The sequence below is a fragment of the Silene latifolia genome, chromosome 9 (genome assembly GCF_048544455.1).
Source record: "Silene latifolia isolate original U9 population chromosome 9, ASM4854445v1, whole genome shotgun sequence".
NCBI classification, from domain to species: Eukaryota; Viridiplantae; Streptophyta; class Magnoliopsida; order Caryophyllales; family Caryophyllaceae; genus Silene; species Silene latifolia.
In genome coordinates, this window is record NC_133534.1 from 69131353 (window position 1) to 69149614 (window position 18262).

Genomic DNA, 18262 nt, shown 5'->3' on the forward strand with positions numbered 1-18262 from the left:
TGGCAATTAAATTACCGGTTCAATGTTGTGGTGTAGTAGTACCATTTGGTAGGTTCTCCTCGGTTGGTACGGTACCTGATAAGAATTTAGGCATTGTGGGTTGATTTTGTGGTGAGTTTTGTATTGGGTTGTCCTCTCCTTTTCTTGCAAAAGGGTTAGTAAACTCAATGTTATTTGGTTGAATGTCCACAATTTCTCCAATACCTCTTAAAGTACCTCTAGCAAGTCTTCTATTGTTGGTTAAGGTTCTTTCAATTTCAAGATCAATGGGTAATAAGTTACTTTGTGATCTCCTAGATATGCAAAATATCAAACAACTTGAAAACAATTAGAACAACCTTGAGGAGATTGACCTCCCCAAGGTAAAGAAAGACACAACTAGAAACAATTAATGAAAGCAATCAAGTTAACACCGTCCCCGGCAACGGCGCCATTTTTGGTGCGGTATAAAGCTCGTCGTCAAAAGCTACCTAACCAAAACAACATTTATAACTTTACAACTACTCTTAGCGAAGAGGCAAGTAAAGGTCGGATCCCAAGGGACGGGTATTGATGTAGGATTTTCAATTGCAAATGGTTGTTTCATAGGGTGTCACAAAATGGGTTGAGATAGGAGATCAACTAAGCTAATCAACAATATGAAAGTAAAGTAATAAAAATAAGCAAGATAATTAAAATGAGATGTAAACAATTGATTAAAAGCACTAGGGTGTCATGGGTTCATAGGGGATTCATGGGAGTTGATCAAAGAAACATGTTCTCTACTAGATACAAGCACTTATTGTTGTGATGGGATCGAGTTGGTGTATAAGCATATAATCCCTAAGAAGGTTTGGGTCCCGGAGCCAAATCGATTAGATTATACAACACCTATAAGTCGACTTAGTCCTTCCTATTCAACTATATGCATGGTCTAATGAGACTCGAGTTGGTGTATAAGCTTACAAGTCTCATTGAAAAGATAGGTGATGGGTAAAAAAATGCAAGGATTCATAGGCTCGCATTTCATCAAACATAAAATGTGCATATGTTGAAATCACAACAAGCAAGCAAATTAATTATGAAAACATATTAGCTTAAGCATGAATCAATCCCCATGTTGGTTTCCCCTAATTCCCCATTAACCCTAGTTAAGGAAACTACTCACTCATTATCAAGTTTAACATGCTAACAAGATTGTCAATCATACTAGCAAAGCAAAATATGATGAAAGTGATTAACAATAATTAAACAAGGTTAAGAGAGAATTATACCTATGAAGATGATTCCACATAATAAAGCAAAGAATAATAGAAGCACTGGATGATTGATGGAAGGTTGTCAATCCTCCAAATAAACCCAAATAATCTTCTAATTACCCAAAATAAATGAAGAACAATAAAGAAATTAAGGAAAGATTAAGTATTGAGATTTGTATTAAGAATAGATTAAGAAAGGATTACAACTTAATTAAGAGAGCAGCATTAAGGAATTATAAGACTTCCTTGTTAATCTAGGTAGTACAAAGGGGTATTTATACTAAAGATTAGGTACAAGGATTGGGGTTACTAAGGGCTTAATTGACTATTAAGTCCTTAAGAAAAGTTGAGGAAATGCTCTTCTCGAAGGAAATGAGCATATCCGTCATGCTAGTCTTGCCACGATCCGTGCATCTTGAAATGTGGCACGGGCTCTCTGACTTATGATCCGAGCGGATTGCCTGGAAGATGCTCGGATCCCTTAGTTGCAAGACGCTCGTCTTGGCCGATAGACGCTCGGATGTGGGTGATAGGAGACGCCTCGATCGTGTCAGATCCGCTCGGATTCCTTGGCAGACAGCTTCTTTTCTTTTTCCTCCATCGCAATCCGCAAGGATCATTTCGGGGATGCAAGGATCCTTTCATCATTGCCCATTTCACTTTATTATCTATATAGGCCTTCTAGTATTGTCTTCTCTTTGATGCTTGGTCATTAGATGCGATCAATTTAGCTTCATTTCACCATGTAAATGCAAGATTAGAACTCTTTTCCTACCAAGGTGACAAAACCATAAAGAATATGCAAAATGGGAAACTAAAGATAGTAAATGACCCAATTATACACTATAAAGCATAGGAACGAGGTTAATTCGGGGACTAAATGTGCTCAAATATGAGTCACATCAGCTATCATCGACATGTCCCTGCGTGTTTCCCCCTTAATAGACTTGTAAACGCTATCATGGTTGAAGTTGGGGTCAAAGTGTTTTGCTAGCTTGGTTATCAAACCAGAATTGGTTATGAAGGTCATCTTGTCGTTAACCGATTCTAAGTGAATCCAACGATCTATCAATAATTGAATAACGTTGTAATCGAATTTGTAAGACCCTTGGACGTTGATACGGGATTAAAGGTAGGCTATATCAAGCTCCATCAAAGTACAAGCTTCTTTTCTTGCTATGAAAGTATTAGCCACGAAACGGTGCCAAATTCTAATACCCGAGTGATGGACAAATAAGGTCGAACAAGCCTTGAAAGCAGTAAACTCTTTCCCCGAAATGGCTTTCTATAAAGGTTTGCTATCGAACTTGTATGGTTTCTTGGTTGATCAGGAAGGTATTTTTTGTAACACCTCACGTTAATTGAAGAGGTCCAGTGATTGGCTTAAATGACTAGTTCTTAAAGGGATTGAAAGTGCTACTCATATCAACAAAGTGCGCTTTCTTTTATGGTCATCCATGCAAAAGAACTCCACAGTTAAGCATGCTTGGCTGGGAGTAGTCTTAGGACGGGTGACCTCCAAGAAAGGTTCCTGAGATGTGCATGAGTGAGGACAAAACGCGCTATAAAGGACCCGTGTTGATCCGTGGGCCATGTACACAGCCTGGTGAGCTATCATAAGTAACCGCTCCCGACCCGATTTGGGCCGGGGTGTTACAAGTGCTATCAGAGCAACCCTGCGAGTGTGTGTCGATCTGTGGGCCTTTGGTCAGGTTGTGTGGGCCATGTCTTCGCATGATCACCTACATTGCGGGGAAGGATTCTAGGTCAGTGGTTATGCTACCAGGCACAAAGAACTCCACATTTAAGCGTGCTTGGCTGGGAGTAGTCTTAGGATGGGTGACCTCTTGAGAAAGTTCCTGAGATGCGCATGACTGAGGACAAAATGCACTATAAAGGACCCGTGTTGATCTGTGGGCCATGTACACAGCCTGGTGCACTATCATAAGTAACCTCTCCCGACCCGGTTTGGGCCGGGGTTTTACAAGTGGTCTCAGAGCAACCATGCGACCGTGTGTCGATCTGCGGGCCTTTGGTCAGGTTGTGTGGGCCATGTCTCCACATGATCTCCCACCCAGCGGGGGAGGATTCTAGGTTAGCGGTTATGCTCCCAGGCGCAACGAGGACGTTGCGTTATTCAAGTGGGGGTGATTGTAAAACCTCACGTTAATTGAAGAGGTCTAGTGATTGGCTTAAATGACTAGTGCTTAAAGGGATTGAAAGTACTACTCATATCAACAAAGTGCACTTTCTTTTATGGTCATCCATGCAAAAGAACTCCATAGTTAAGCGTGCTTAGTTGGGAGTAGTCTTTCGATGGATGACCTCCTGAGAAGGTTCCCGAGATGCACATGAGTGAGGACAAAATGCGCTATACATGACCCATGTTGATCTGTGGGCCATGTACACACCCTGGTGAGCTATTATTAGTAACTACTCCCGAGCCGGTTTGGGCCGGGGTGTTACATTTTTACTCCAAATACTTCAGCAAAAACATAAATTCCAATTCCGCAGAATTTGATAGCAAAACGGAATTTCAAGAATTTTCGATCCTCTTGTCTAACCATCTTCATCGAAATAATGAATTGACGGGTCAAGGCGTTATAAGTCTCTTCATGCATATCGAAAAATGTGTCTAGACTCATAGACTCGAAAAAGGTTCGTGTATTTATCAAGATACCAAGTGTATTTGTCTAATGTATCATGGCATAGGAATTTGGTAGCTATAACATTCTTACTTAGTAAATAACCAAAGGATTTATTATGTTCTTCATCAATTAAGATTACCTCCGGAAAACCTTCAAGTGGCTCGATTGTTGGACTTTCGGGCGCTAAAACCGTCTCAAGTTGCCTCTCCACCATACTTGATAGCAAAATTGCCTTGGATGCCAATGTTCGTTGCCTTTTTGTGAGATTGGATTCACTTGGTGCCTTGGTGTTTCCCTTTGTCCTAGCCATCCCAAGAAAATGTCTTGAATTTCTTCAAACTTTGACAAGATAGAATCAATTAGCCTTGATATGCTTGATAAGTCTTATTCAATCACCAATTCAAGCTAATAATCAAACCCAATTGGAATTTTTGCCCAATTCGCAATTCTCAAACCCTAGGTTTGGGTGTGTAATTTTGGGTGATTTGATCAGTTTGAAGGCTTAAAATTGATTTTGGTGTTGTTTAAATGTATTAAAGATGAATTAGAAACAAGTTTGGGGTGATTTGATTGAGCATTAACTGATTTGTGATATGGGAGATGGGTGTTTTTGTTTGAGGAGGAGGTATTGTGTTTTGAAATGGGGGAAAAATGAATTGGAGAAGAGGAAATCCCGTGTTTAAGCTCATGGGGATTTAGGACCTCGCCCGGATTGCTCTCGGCTCGGTCGGGTTTCTGGGCAGATTTTGATTTTGCATTTGGAGCCCGCCCGGGTTGTCTCCCTGCTCGCTCGGGTTGTCTCCCCGCTCGCCTAGGTAGATTCTATGCTCGCCCGGATTCCGTTCCTGCTCGGACGGGTTATGCTTTGCTCACCCGTCCTGCTCCTCTGCTCGGGCGGATTTCTAGGCAGCACTTGATTTTGCTTGTTTTCAGTATGCAACCCTCCCTACTTGCTTTGAGGAAGCTCAGATTTTTTTCATTAAGTGTGGGGCAATGGTAATGCAATTGATTGAGCATCCCCACACTTTATTTCTACTCCTTCTACACACTTCAAACACAAATAGTAAATCCTTCCTTACCTTCTCTCATATAAAGTATCACTAATCATGCAATTAAACTAAATACATTGAAATAACACTTAATGAAATGTAAAGTTAGAGGGTTAGAATATTTACAATTGGTGGTTTATGAGGGACTCCACAAAACTCCTATCCTTGTTTAACTTGTCAAGGGGGCAAATCTACGATGTTGTTGATGTTGCTCAACGTCCCATGAAAGTAATCGAAATCTTGTTCACATTTGTTGAATAAACCCCAAGAAGACTTGGGTAGACTATCATCATAGGCTAGGAATCCCATTTCATAAGCACGTAAATTGGGATCAACATAGCCTTTGTCATAATCGAAGGACTTTGCATTTCCAATGTAAGCATTGAATATCCATTCAAACTCGTCACGCCGAAGGCAATTGATATCTTTGGTTTCACCATTCATATCCTTGATTCCATTGCTAGCAATAGAAACCACTTCTTTCATGTATTCATTTGGGCCTTCAAGGTCAACTTTATTTTCCTTACAACCCGGAGGCACTACTACAGATACAGGCTATAAAACGGTCAAAAACCGTTGTTATATAAAAAAGCGGACGTTGTTAAAGCGTCCGTTGTAAAAGGTTTTAACAACGGTTGGTTTTCTTAAGGAAACCGTTGTGAAAAATATTAACAACGGTTTTAAGTATAAAAACCCGTTGTGGAAAGTGTGACTCAATTTTGGGGGGAAAGTTATAACAACGGGTTTGAATATACAAAACCGTTGTTATAGCTAACGACAACGGGTTGTTTGTAAATAACCGTTGTTGTTTGTTCTTAAAAAATAAAAAAAAAATTAAATTAAATATTACTAGATGCATGTATAATTACGGCCCGTTAGAATTCCGATGCATGCAGAATATCCCTTAAATTAATTACCAACGGTTTTGAAAAAACTTATAAATGTGACTAGCTATAAATATTAAAGCATCCTTGATCGAAGCCATTTGGTGTTCACAATTAAGCATATGTGGTCGTTGGTCAATGGTCGATACAAAACACAATTTATACTTCACAAACAACTCTACAATTAGTAAAGAGGCAAGTAAAGGTCGGATCCCAAGGGACGGGTATTGAAATGAAGATTCTATTGTAACTAGTGGTGTCTAGGGGTGTCACAAATTGGGTTGATGTAGAAGGTCACTAAACTAAAATAGCAATGAAAATTAAACTAACAAGGTAAATGAAATAAGGGTGTAAACAATTGATTAAAAGCACTAGGGTGTCATGGGTTCATAGGGGAATCATGGGATATGATCATACAAACATGTTCTCAAATTATAAGCAAGCAATTATTGTTGTGATGGATTGAGTTGGGTTATATCTTACAATCCTAGGAAAGTTTGGGTCCCGGAGCCGAATCTCTTGGATTGTACAACACCTACAAGTCGACTTAATCTTCCCTACTTCACACATGCATGGTCTAACAAGACTCGAGTTGGGTTATGTCTTACAAGTCAAGTTGAAAGGATAGAAGATGATAGTAAATGCAAGGATTCATAGGCTTAGCATTTCATCAAATATAACATGTGCATGTATTAAGATCAAAACAAGCAAGCAAATAAGATATGAAAGCATATTAATTTAAGCATGAATCATTCCCCATGTTGGTTTCCCCTAATCACCCATTAAACCCTAGCTAAGAGACTACTCACTCATTATCATATTGATCATGCTAGGAAGGTTGTCAATCATACTAACATAATGAAACATGATGAATAAATGAAAGTAATTAGCAATAATTAAAAAGGGATTAAGAGATTATACCTACTAATGATTCCAATAATAAAGCAAAGAATAATAGAAGAACTTGATGATTGATGGAAGGTTGTCAATCTCCCAATAAACCCAATAATCTTCTAATTACCCAAAATAAAGTAAGAACAAGAGAGAGATTAAAGAACTAAAACTTGGATTAGAACTTGATTAATATTTGATTACAATATTGAAGAGAGATTTGATTGATATTAACTACTCTAATTATTGATAAGAAGAACATGCTCCTCTAATTAGACTAATGGGGTATTTATAGTGAAAATTAGGGAGGATGCATTAGGGTTAACTAAGGGCTAAACTAGTAATTACACTTTTAAGTTGAGCAAGGAGCCTCCGGGATTATCCGAGAGAAGGGCTTCTCCATTTCGTAGCTTGAAGAACGAAACTGCATGTCTTTGTCTTTGTGATCCGTGCGGCTGGGAGTCGGGACGGCCGGATCTGGGATGGACGATCCGAGCAGATCAAGGAACAAGACGCTCGGACTGGGCATGGGGAATCCGAGCGGATTCCTGGTGAGGACGCTCGGACTGGCGAGGACGGACGGATTCTCTACAATCCGTTCGGATTGTAGTTCAAAGCACTTTCCTTCTTCTTTTTCTTCCCTTTTCTTCACGAATTCCTTGGGGATTTCCTTGGGGACTCAAGGATCCTTTTCTCAACAATGCTCTTCTACTATGCTATGTACAAAGGCCTTCTAGTCTTGTCTCTCCTTGATGCTTGGTCATTGAATGTGATCAATTTAGCCTTGTTTTGCCATGAAAATGCACGATTCTTACTCCTTTCCTACCAAGGGATCAAAATCTCAAAGAATATGCAAAACAAAGAACTAAAGATAAGAAATGACCCAAATAGGCACTAAAAATCATAGAAACAATGGTAATTCGGGGGCTAAATATGCGCCAATTATGGTCGCATCAAATATCCCCAAACCGAACCTTTGCTCGTCCCGAGTAAAGAGGTGACAAAGACTAGGACCAATACTAACCTAACCTAATAATAATAGCCGATATGAGACAATTAGCGGGTCTCACTCCGCCCCTTCAACTCACAACAAGACAACCATGAGGTAGGATGCCTCCTTGCAAGGCAAGGTGGGTCTTGCCAAAATGGCGACACATCCAAACATTAAGCACACAAAAACACATAATGGATGCATCTACAAAAAGAATAGCCACTTTCCTCATCTAAGTGGCGGAAATTATCTACAAGGGAAGCAATTCAAGGGTACACAATCCTTCATAGATGCAATTTGTTCAAACTACTAAGCCTAGAAGGATACCAATAAATCACCTCCAAAATGTGTCAAGCTAGGGTACCTTTGTCCTCAATCGTTAAGTGCTTTTGTCAAGAGTAGACTCCCTATGATGTTAGAAACACTGGAGGATCGCGGAATTCCCCCTCTTGCCTAGACAAGAAGAAGGGTCGTCCCCTCTCTACCATGCACAAAAATGGATACGATGGATAAAGGGATCGATAGATATTTGAGTTTCACGTTTGGGAGTTTGTTTTTGTTTTTGTTTTCCCCCCAATTTCTTTGGCATTTGACATTTGAGAACACTTTCTTTGCCATTCTTTTTGATTTTTGGCATTTCAATACTTGACAACTTTTTGCATTTCTTTTTGAACATTTTCAAAGTCACCCCAATTAGTAACGAGGGTGCCTTGTATTTGAAGCTTTAGGAGTTCTATTTTTGCTCCTCTTTTCATTTGATGCATTTTGGCAAACTTTCTTTCACTTTTCATTTCATTGAACTCAAATTGATTTCTTTTTGTTTTGTGCCCATTCCCTTTGATGACAAAAATGTGGTAGAACATGGATGAATGATAGAAGTATGCATGGTTTCAAGGGTCACCTTGGAATAAACGGTAGCCAAGGAGTTATCACACCACAAGGTACTCTTGACTAGGCCTTAATCCATGGGTCAAAGGATACTAGCATGACACGTCCTAGGGTGTTTTACAAGTATTCTAACAAGCAAAGTCTTAAGAAGAAAAAGCATCTACTAGGGCCTATATACACTAGTCAAGCTTCCCAAGTAGACGGTTTTGCAAAATTTTTCTAACATGCAACTACATGCTATGATGCAACTAGCATATATACATCCTAATGCGAATGATTCTACCAACTAATATGACATATAATCTAAGTGCAAGTCCTAAATTCACATTGTTATACCGCATCAATCAAAATAAAGCCACATAGTCATTAACATAAAGAGGAAAAAGGAGATTGGAAAGATCATACCATGCGGTCTTCAATATCCTCATGTCTCGGATGTGGCATAGTCAATCAAAGTGAACAAGGATGAACAAACGCAATATATACAAGACAATATATACAAGGGAAATGAACTTGTTTTTGGTTTTTTTCAATTTTTCAAATTTTTATGAATTTTGAAATTTTTTCAATTTTTATGGTTTTTGAATAAAAGTTAAGTGTTAGAATTCCCATCCCCACACTAATATGGGCATTGTCCTCAATGGCCAAAATGATGGAAATTATGCAAAGATGATGCATGATTTTCTATACTAAATGCAATTCTACACTAAACTATACTACATGATGCATGGTTTTTGTTATGACGGAGAGGATAATTTAAATTACCTCCCGTTGCGTATGCATTAACTTCCCCAAACCAAGTAAGACACTATTGCTAATGGCAAAGCATGGGGGAGTTCATGCACATGCTATGCTATGCATGAAACTAGATTGTCATTTTGGATTTTCAAAAATGGGAACAATAAAGAACACCTCAAAGGAACCGAGGTGTGAGTCCTTTGATGTTGCTAGGACTAAACCAACAATGATCAAAATGAAATAAAATACAAAGAGATATAGACAAACCGTGGGAGAGTAGGAATCTCCAAGGCTAGTCTTCCATCATGCTACTATCACCATCACTTCCCTCATGAGAAGTGGTCACATTGCCACTTTCCTTGGCACTTTCTTCTTTGCTTTCTTCATCACCATCTTCCTCATCATTATCTTCACCATCTCTTTCTTCATCTCCACATGCTTCTTCCTCAATGTTATCATCAAATTCCTCATCATTTCCAACAACCTCATTGCCTTCCACCACGTCCCTTGATGCACCCGGAAATAAGGCTTCTCTATCCGCCCAACTAGGCAAAGGACAAGATGGATCAAGGAGTCCTTGCCTAGCTAGATGTAGGAGGGGAGGATATTGAGCCAAATAAGCATTCTTCCGATCATCATAAGCTTGCTTGTGCATGGCTTGCATTAGAAGAGTGACATAATCTTTTCCAATTTCAACTCCTTGTGGTTTGAACTCTTCATAAACATAGGGGTAAGGTGGTATAACAATGGAAGAGGAGGGAGTTTCATGATCACCCTTTTGTTGTTGAATGATGTACTCGGCTTCCTTGGATAGGGGAAGTAAATAGTTGGTCCGGTGGACACTAAGACGGCAAATCTTTGCGGGTAAAGTGAATGATCGAGCCTCACTTGTAAGCCACCCATACTTGGTATCAAGGGGATTGTGAGCAACCCACTTAAACTTGTTAATCAAGGTGGACATATCAATAAGATGGCCACCATCCTTAGCCTTGTACTTGCTATCCTTATTGAAATTAGGATCAAAGTGCTTGGCTAGGACCGTGACAAGGCCGCCATTAACAATTACGGTTTGACCCTTCTTCCCACTATCTACATGGAGCCATCTATCAACCAATAGCCTCAAAGAATTGTAAGGCTTGGTGTGAATTCTTCCAATATTCAAAGTTGATTCAAGGAGAATAAAATCGAGTCCCGTGAAATGATTGGTGTCTTTCCTAGCAATTATGGTATTTCCCACAACTTTGTGCCATATTCTTATGCCCGGATGATGGACCAAAAGAGCACGACAAGCTTTAAAATCTTCAAATTTCTTCCCGGAGATTGCCTCCCAAAGAGTCTCGGGATCATACTTCCCATATTGCTTATAAAATTTATGTTCATCGCTAAGACCCAAAATTTCACCCAATTCCGGAAAGGTAATGCGTCTACTAGTGTTAGCTAGACGAAACTCAATATTTTCCTATTCTCAACTTTTGTCACTTTTAAAGAACTTAAGAATTCCAAGACAAGGGAGGGGTATGTTACTTCCTTCATTTCAAACAATTTCTTTAAACCCATGGCATTGAAAAAGACTCTTGTTTGTTCAAGAACACCCAACTTCTCTAAAGCATCTTGGCATATGAATTTGGTGGATTGAATTTGTTTCATAGCAAACTTGACAAATGTATTTCTATGGGAATCGGAAATGAATGTTACCTCCGGGTAATGCAAGAGTTGATTAATTACCGGAGTAGAGGGTGATGCTTCCATAGAAATTTGTTGAGGTGGTTGCACTTCCAAGCTTGGTGTTGATACCACCATTGCCAAAGCCTTCTTCATTTGTAGAGCTTTTTGCCTTTGAGAGAGAGTTGTAGTCTTTGGTGCCTTTGCTTTTGCTTTTGTTGCTCCCTTTGTTCTTGCCATTTGATGAGCTAACCAAGAAAAAGATCAAAAATCTTCAATTTGTAAAATGCCCAAATTGATTTTGAAGGTGAAAGGCTTTGCCTTTATGAGAACAAAAATCAATTCAAAGGTGAAGATTTTGTGCTTGGTTTTGATTGTTAATGAAGATGGAGTGATTGATTTGTTATTTGAAAGATGGGTTGATTTGATTTTGGTGAGTTTTGTTGAGGGTTTTTGTTTTTGAGATGGAGAGGATGAGGGTTTTGATGTTATGGGTAGTGTTTATGAGTGAATGAATGAATGAATGAAGGTGGGGTGGGTATTTAAAGAACTCGACAATATTAGGACGCAGGGACAATCCGTGCGGATTAGGCGCAATCCGCTCGGATTCTTCAGCTTCAAATTTTCAAAAATCCCGCCTAGAGACGGGCGGATTCTGGGGAATCCGCTCGGATTCTTTTTGGATGAGACGGGCGGATTTCGTGCAGGACGGACGGATTCTTGTCCAGAGATTTTTCTTTGTTTTTCTTCAGCTGCAAGACGGGCGGATTGTCCACAAGACGGACGGATTCTGTGAGACGGGCGTCTTTCCAGAAATCCGCTCGGATTCTTCAACAGTCAAGAATTTGCAGTTTTCAGCTCAGCCCAAGACGGGCGTCTTCTCAGCAGGACGCTCGGATCCTCTGCAGACGGGCGGATTCTCAGGAATCCGCTCGGATTGGTCCTTGTGTACACGGATTCAGTTCCATCCGTGCACCAACGCATTCCCTTATCATTCTTTCTTTCTTTCTTTCAAATCTTGTGTTCTTCATTGCGGGGGCACTACTAAGGCATGAATAGCCTAGGCAATTGCCATCCTCACACTAAGGTAAAGCACTACACATCAATTAAAATCATTAGTCCCTCCCTCACTTCTCTCTTTTCATGACAATTATTTTGATCAAGGTAAATAAAATCCAAAAATGACAAAAAATGCAATACAAAAATTGAAATGTAAGTTAGGGAGTTAGAAATATTTACAAGTGGTGGTTTAGGGAGGACTCCACCAAACTCTCATTCTTGATGAGATGTCAAGGGGGCATGTTCAAGGTGTTGTTGATGTTGCTCAACACCTCGAAGAAATAATTAAAAGCTTGTTCATTGTTGTGGTAGAGGTCCTCAATAGACCGTGGCCCTTGTTGTTGATCATGATCGATGGCATGCCCAATGTAGGGATTAAAGATCCCTTCAAATTCGTCGTCCCAAAGACCACAAACTTCATTGAGTTGATCATTGAAAATCTCTTGCTTGGATGGAGACAACTCTCCCAATTTCTTCTCTTGGCCAATGAGGTCATCATCTTCTTCCTTGGTTGATTTTGATGAGCTTTGCAAGCTCTCCTTGTCACAATTCACTTGTTCTTTGAATGGAGCATCTTCAACTTTCTTCCTCCATTGGAGTTCCGATTTCTTCTTCTCATCTTTCCGGCTATAATGGTCAATCATGAAACATGGCTCATGCAAACGAGGAGCTCTCATGGTCTTGTCAAGATTAAAAGTTATGCTTTCATCTCCCACTTCTAGAGTGAGCTCTCCATGTTTCACATCAATCACCGCACCCGCGGTGTGTAGGAAAGGTCTTCCTAAGATGATTGGAATGTTGGAATCTTCCTCCATATCAACAATGACAAAGTCCACCGGGATGAAAAACTTCCCAATTCGCACGGGGACATCTTCCCATATCCCTAATGGTGTCTTCGTCGATCTATCGGCCATTTGAAGAGTGATATTGGTACATTTAAGCTCTCCCATTCCCAACCTTTTACTTACCGAGTACGGCATGACACTCACACTAGCCCCTAGATCACATAAGGCTTTGTTGATCGTTGTGTCGCCAATGGTACACGGTATTTAGAAGCTTCCCGGATCCTTTAACTTTGGAGGTGAACTCCCTTGAAGTATTGCACTACTCACCTTAGTGAAGGCGATAGTCTCAAGTTTCCGGATTGACTTCTTCTTTGTGAGGATATCTTTCATGTACTTTGCATAGGCCGGAACGTGATTGATTAATTCCGTGAAAGGAATTGAGACTTCTAAGTTCTTCACAATTTCCATGAACTTTCCAAGTTGATCATCAAATTTAGGCTTGGCTTGACGACTTGGAAAAGGAAGTCTAATCACAATGGGCTCCTTTTCTTTGGCTTTGTCTTCATTTTTCTTTGAACTTTCTTCTTTTGATGATTCCCCTTCCTTGGGACCTTGCACCACAACTTCATTCTCACTAGCTCTCACAACTTCACCCTCAACTTGCTCCTTCGGTGCTTCATACCTTGTACCACTTCTCAAGTGAATGGCACTAACCGTTTCATGTCTAGGGGGATTACCTTGAGGTGGTAATTGCCCCTTTTGTCTTTGTGAGTTTGAAGATGCTAGTTGGGTCAATTGTGTTTCCAACATCTTGGTGTGAGCTAGAATGTTGTTGATGGTGGTATCCTTTGCTTGGCTATCTTTTTGCATTTGGGTGAAAAATTCTTGTTGATTTTTTTGCATTTGAAGGACCGCTTTTTGGACATCAAAACTTTGGTCATTGTGGTGATTGTATGGATTTTGATTTGGGTAGCCTTGGTTTTGATTGAAAAAGGGTCTTTGATTTTGATTTCTCATGGGTGGTGGAGTGTATGTTGGTTGGGGGTTTTGAACATTTTGGCTTTTGTATGAGAGATTTGGATGGAACTTGGTGTTTTCATTGTAAAAATTTGAATAAGGGGTACCACTTTTGTAAGCTTGGAAAGCATTGACTTGCTCGGTTGTTCCCCTACACTCACTTGAGTCATGACCCAAGGTTCCACAATTCTCACATATCCCGCTTGGGATTGATGAGGATGCCGTCATGGCATTGACATGATGCTTTGATGATTTTGAGCTTTCCTCAAGTCTAGCCATAGCTTGTTCAAACTTCAAGTTGATTGTGTCAATGTGAGCACTAAGTTGAGCACCCAATTGAGTAACGGTGTCCACTTCATACTTTCCTCCTCTAGTAGCCTTGCGAGGCCTACTATATTGTGAATTATGGACCGCCATTTCCTCAATCTTGTTCCATGTTTGATTGTCATCAACTTCGGTGAACATTCCATTTGATCCCATATTGAGAATGTTCCTTGAATCTTCATATAAACCATTCCAAAATTGTTGCACTAAAAACCATTCGCTAAGTCCATGGTGAGGACATGAGCGACAAATACCTTTGAACCGCTCCCAAGCTTCATACAAAGATTCTTCATCCCTTTGCTTAAAACCCGTAATTTGAGCTCTTAGCATATTGGTCTTCTCCGGTGGGTAGAATTTTTTGTAGAAAGCTAGAGCTAGCTTCTTCCAAGAATCTATTCCAAGGGTGGCCTTATCAAGGCCCTTCAACCATTGCTTTGCGGTGCCGATTAACGAAAAAGGAAATAAGACCCATCTTATTTGGTCTTGAGTCACGCCCGTTTGAGAGATAGCTTCACAATAATCACAAAATGTTTCCATATGAGAATGAGGGTCCTCACTAGGCATTCCCCCGAATTGGCTCCTCTCAACTAGTTGAATGAAGGCGGACTTGGCAATGAAGTTTCCGGTAAGATGTTGTGGGGTAGGAGTACCATTTGGTAGATCCTCCTCGGTGGGTATAGAGTGTGACGAGAATTTAGGCATTGTAGGTGGATTTTGTGTGGTATTGTTTAATGGGTTCTCTTCTCCTTCTATTGCGAAAGGATTGACAAACTCACTAGTGGGTTGAACAACTTCACCAACACCTCCCAAATTCCTCCTAACAAGTCTCCTATTATTCGTCAAGGTTCTTTCGATTTCACGGTCAAAAGGTAGCAAATCTCTTTGTAACCTTCTAGACATGCAAAATATCAAACAACTAGAAAACAATTAGAACAAACCTTGAGGAGTCTTACTTCCCCAAGGTGAAAAAGACACAACTAAAAACAATAAAAGAAATCTTAAATCAATTAAACACCGTCCCCGGCAACGGCGCCATTTTTGATCGAAGCCATTTGGTGTTCACAATTAAGCATATGTGGTCGTTGGTCAATGGTCGATACAAAACACAATTTATACTTCACAAACAACTCTACAATTAGTAAAGAGGCAAGTAAAGGTCGGATCCCAAGGGACGGGTATTGAAATGAAGATTCTATTGTAACTAGTGGTGTCTAGGGGTGTCACAAATTGGGTTGATGTAGAAGGTCACTAAACTAAAATAGCAATGAAAATTAAACTAACAAGGTAAATGAAATAAGGGTGTAAACAATTGATTAAAAGCACTAGGGTGTCATGGGTTCATAGGGGAATCATGGGATATGATCATACAAACATGTTCTCAAATTATAAGCAAGCAATTATTGTTGTATGGATTGAGTTGGGTTATATCTTACAATCCTAGGAAAGTTTGGGTCCCGGAGCCGAATCTCTTGGATTGTACAACACCTACAAGTCGACTTAATCTTCCCTACTTAACACATGCATGGTCTAACAAGACTCGAGTTGGGTTATGTCTTACAAGTCAAGTTGAAAGGATAGAAGATGATAGTAAATGCAAGGATTCATAGGCTTAGCATTTCATCAAATATAACATGTGCATGTATTAAGATCAAAACAAGCAAGCAAATAAGATATGAAAGCATATTAATTTAAGCATGAATCATTCCCCATGTTGGTTTCCCCTAATCACCCATTAAACCCTAGCTAAGAGACTACTCACTCATTATCATATTGATCATGCTAGGAAGGTTGTCAATCATACTAACATAATGAAACATGATGAATAAATGAAAGTAATTAGCAATAATTAAAAAGGGATTAAGAGATTATACCTACTAATGATTCCAATAATAAAGCAAAGAATAATAGAAGAACTTGATGATTGATGGAAGGTTGTCAATCTCCCAATAAACCCAATAATCTTCTAATTACCCAAAATAAAGTAAGAACAAGAGAGAGATTAAAGAACTAAAACTTGGATTAGAACTTGATTAATATTTGATTACAATATTGAAAAGAGATTTGATTGATATTAACTACTCTAATTATTGATAAGAAGAACATGCTCCTCTAATTAGACTAATGGGGTATTTATAGTGAAAATTAGGGAGGATGCATTAGGGTTAACTAAGGGCTAAACTAGTAATTACACTTTTTAAGTTGAGCAAGGAGCCTCCGGGATTATCCGAGAGAAGGGCTTCTCCATTTCGTAGCTTGAAGAACGAAATCATGTCTTTGTCTTTGTGATCCGTGCGGCTGGGAGTCGGGACGGCCGGATCTGGGATGGACGATCCGAGCGGATCAAGGAACAAGACGCTCGGACTGGGCATGGGGAATCCGAGCGGATTCCTGGTGAGGAAGCTCGGACTGGCGAGGACGGACGGATTCTCTACAATCCGTTCGGATTGTAGTTCAGCAGCTTTCCTTCTTCTTTTTCTTCCCTTTTCTTCACGAATTCCTTGGGGATTTCCTTGGGGACTCAAGGATCCTTTTCTCAACAATGCTCTTCTACTATGCTATGTACAAAGGCCTTCTAGTCTTGTCTCTCCTTGATGCTTGGTCATTGAATATGATCAATTTAGCCTTATTTTGCCATGAAAATGCAAGATTCTTACTCCTTTCCTACCAAGGGATCAAAATCTCAAAGAATATGCAAAACAAAGAACTAAAGATAAGAAATGACCCAAATAGGCACTAAAAAGCATAGAAACAATGGTAATTCGGGGGCTAAATATGCGCCAATTATGGTCGCATCAATCCTTTACTAACATTCATTAATTGAAACAACATGGCAATGAACCCTAATTTTATCAACAACGAAGAATGGCTTACACAAACGATTAAAGATGATGGGAAGGTTCTCGCCGGGCTTCCCGCCGATCAACACCCATTAATCAAAGCATCCCTTGAACATCAACGGAATTATTGGATTAAGAGGCGTGAAGCATTCCGGCTTGTCAACAAAGCCTCATCATCATCATCATCTTCATACCCTCGTTTACTGTTACTTCGCAACTTGGTGCAGCCAGAGATATGTTGAGTTGTACTCTTCCAACCTTATCTCCACATGCAAGTCGTGTCCTTGCATATATTCAATCTGTTATTGCAAAATATGAAGCCAATGACCCGGAAGTTAGCGGTATACCAGAGTGGCGTGATTGGTGGCAGGTTGAGAAGCGCTTTTTACGCTTAACCAAGGGGTTGTTCCGCTTATTATACATCTTTTGATTTCGATAATTGCTGTAATGTATTTGGTTTAAAATTAAATGAAATGATCATTTTGAAAGTGTTGAGTTATGCTTGTTTGATTTGCTTCCATTTTTTCAACTCCATAGATCAGTCAACATCAAGATCCAGATTATTACTGCCATCACTGTCAATAAGATTTGAAGCAAAGACATTGAGAGATATATGATGATGCGATTATGGCCCAACTTCCTAACATATATATTAATTAAAAAACAACTCAACCCACACATTGCTTAGTATAAATACATTGCATTATCTCAACTAACATGCATTTCCATTATCTCAATATATTCTCCAAACCCTAACTGCTAAAACAAACTCCAAATAAATTAACCCTCTCCTTAATCTTTCAAAACAAACTCCAAACTCCAACAAAATGAATGATATCATCCTTAAGGGTCCGTTTGGATACAATTTTAGGAGGGAAGGGGAGGGGAGGGGGAGTGAGGGGAGGTGAAGGGAGGGGAGAGAAGGGGAGGACAAATGAGATGTGGGTGTTTGGATAACAAAAAATATGAAGGGAAATGGAAGGGGAGGAAGGAGGGAGATGAAGAATGGATGGAGGATTGAAGTATGTTGGTGGTATAATTAGAGTCCAAATAATGTTTTCTTTCCAAATCTTGCCACCATTGGAAAGATTATAGTTTGTTCTATAGGAGGGAAAATAAGTCCTCTCCTTTCTCTCCCCTTCCATTTCCTTTCTCCCATATTTTTTATCCAAATAAAGGAAATTAAATCCCTCCCTTTCCCTCCCCTCCCCTTCTCTCTAATTCCTTCAATCCAAACGAACCCTAAGACTC

At 39.7% G+C, this 18262-nt stretch overlaps 1 non-coding gene across 1 annotated transcript; it reads left to right on the forward strand.

The window, feature by feature from the left end:
• The first annotated feature begins 14397 nt into the window (after positions 1 to 14397).
• Positions 14398 to 14504, forward strand: LOC141602781 (small nucleolar RNA R71). The gene has a single exon (XR_012524690.1). It is a non-coding gene; the product is annotated as a small nucleolar RNA R71 (small nucleolar RNA).
• Positions 14505 to 18262: the final 3758 nt, after the last annotated feature.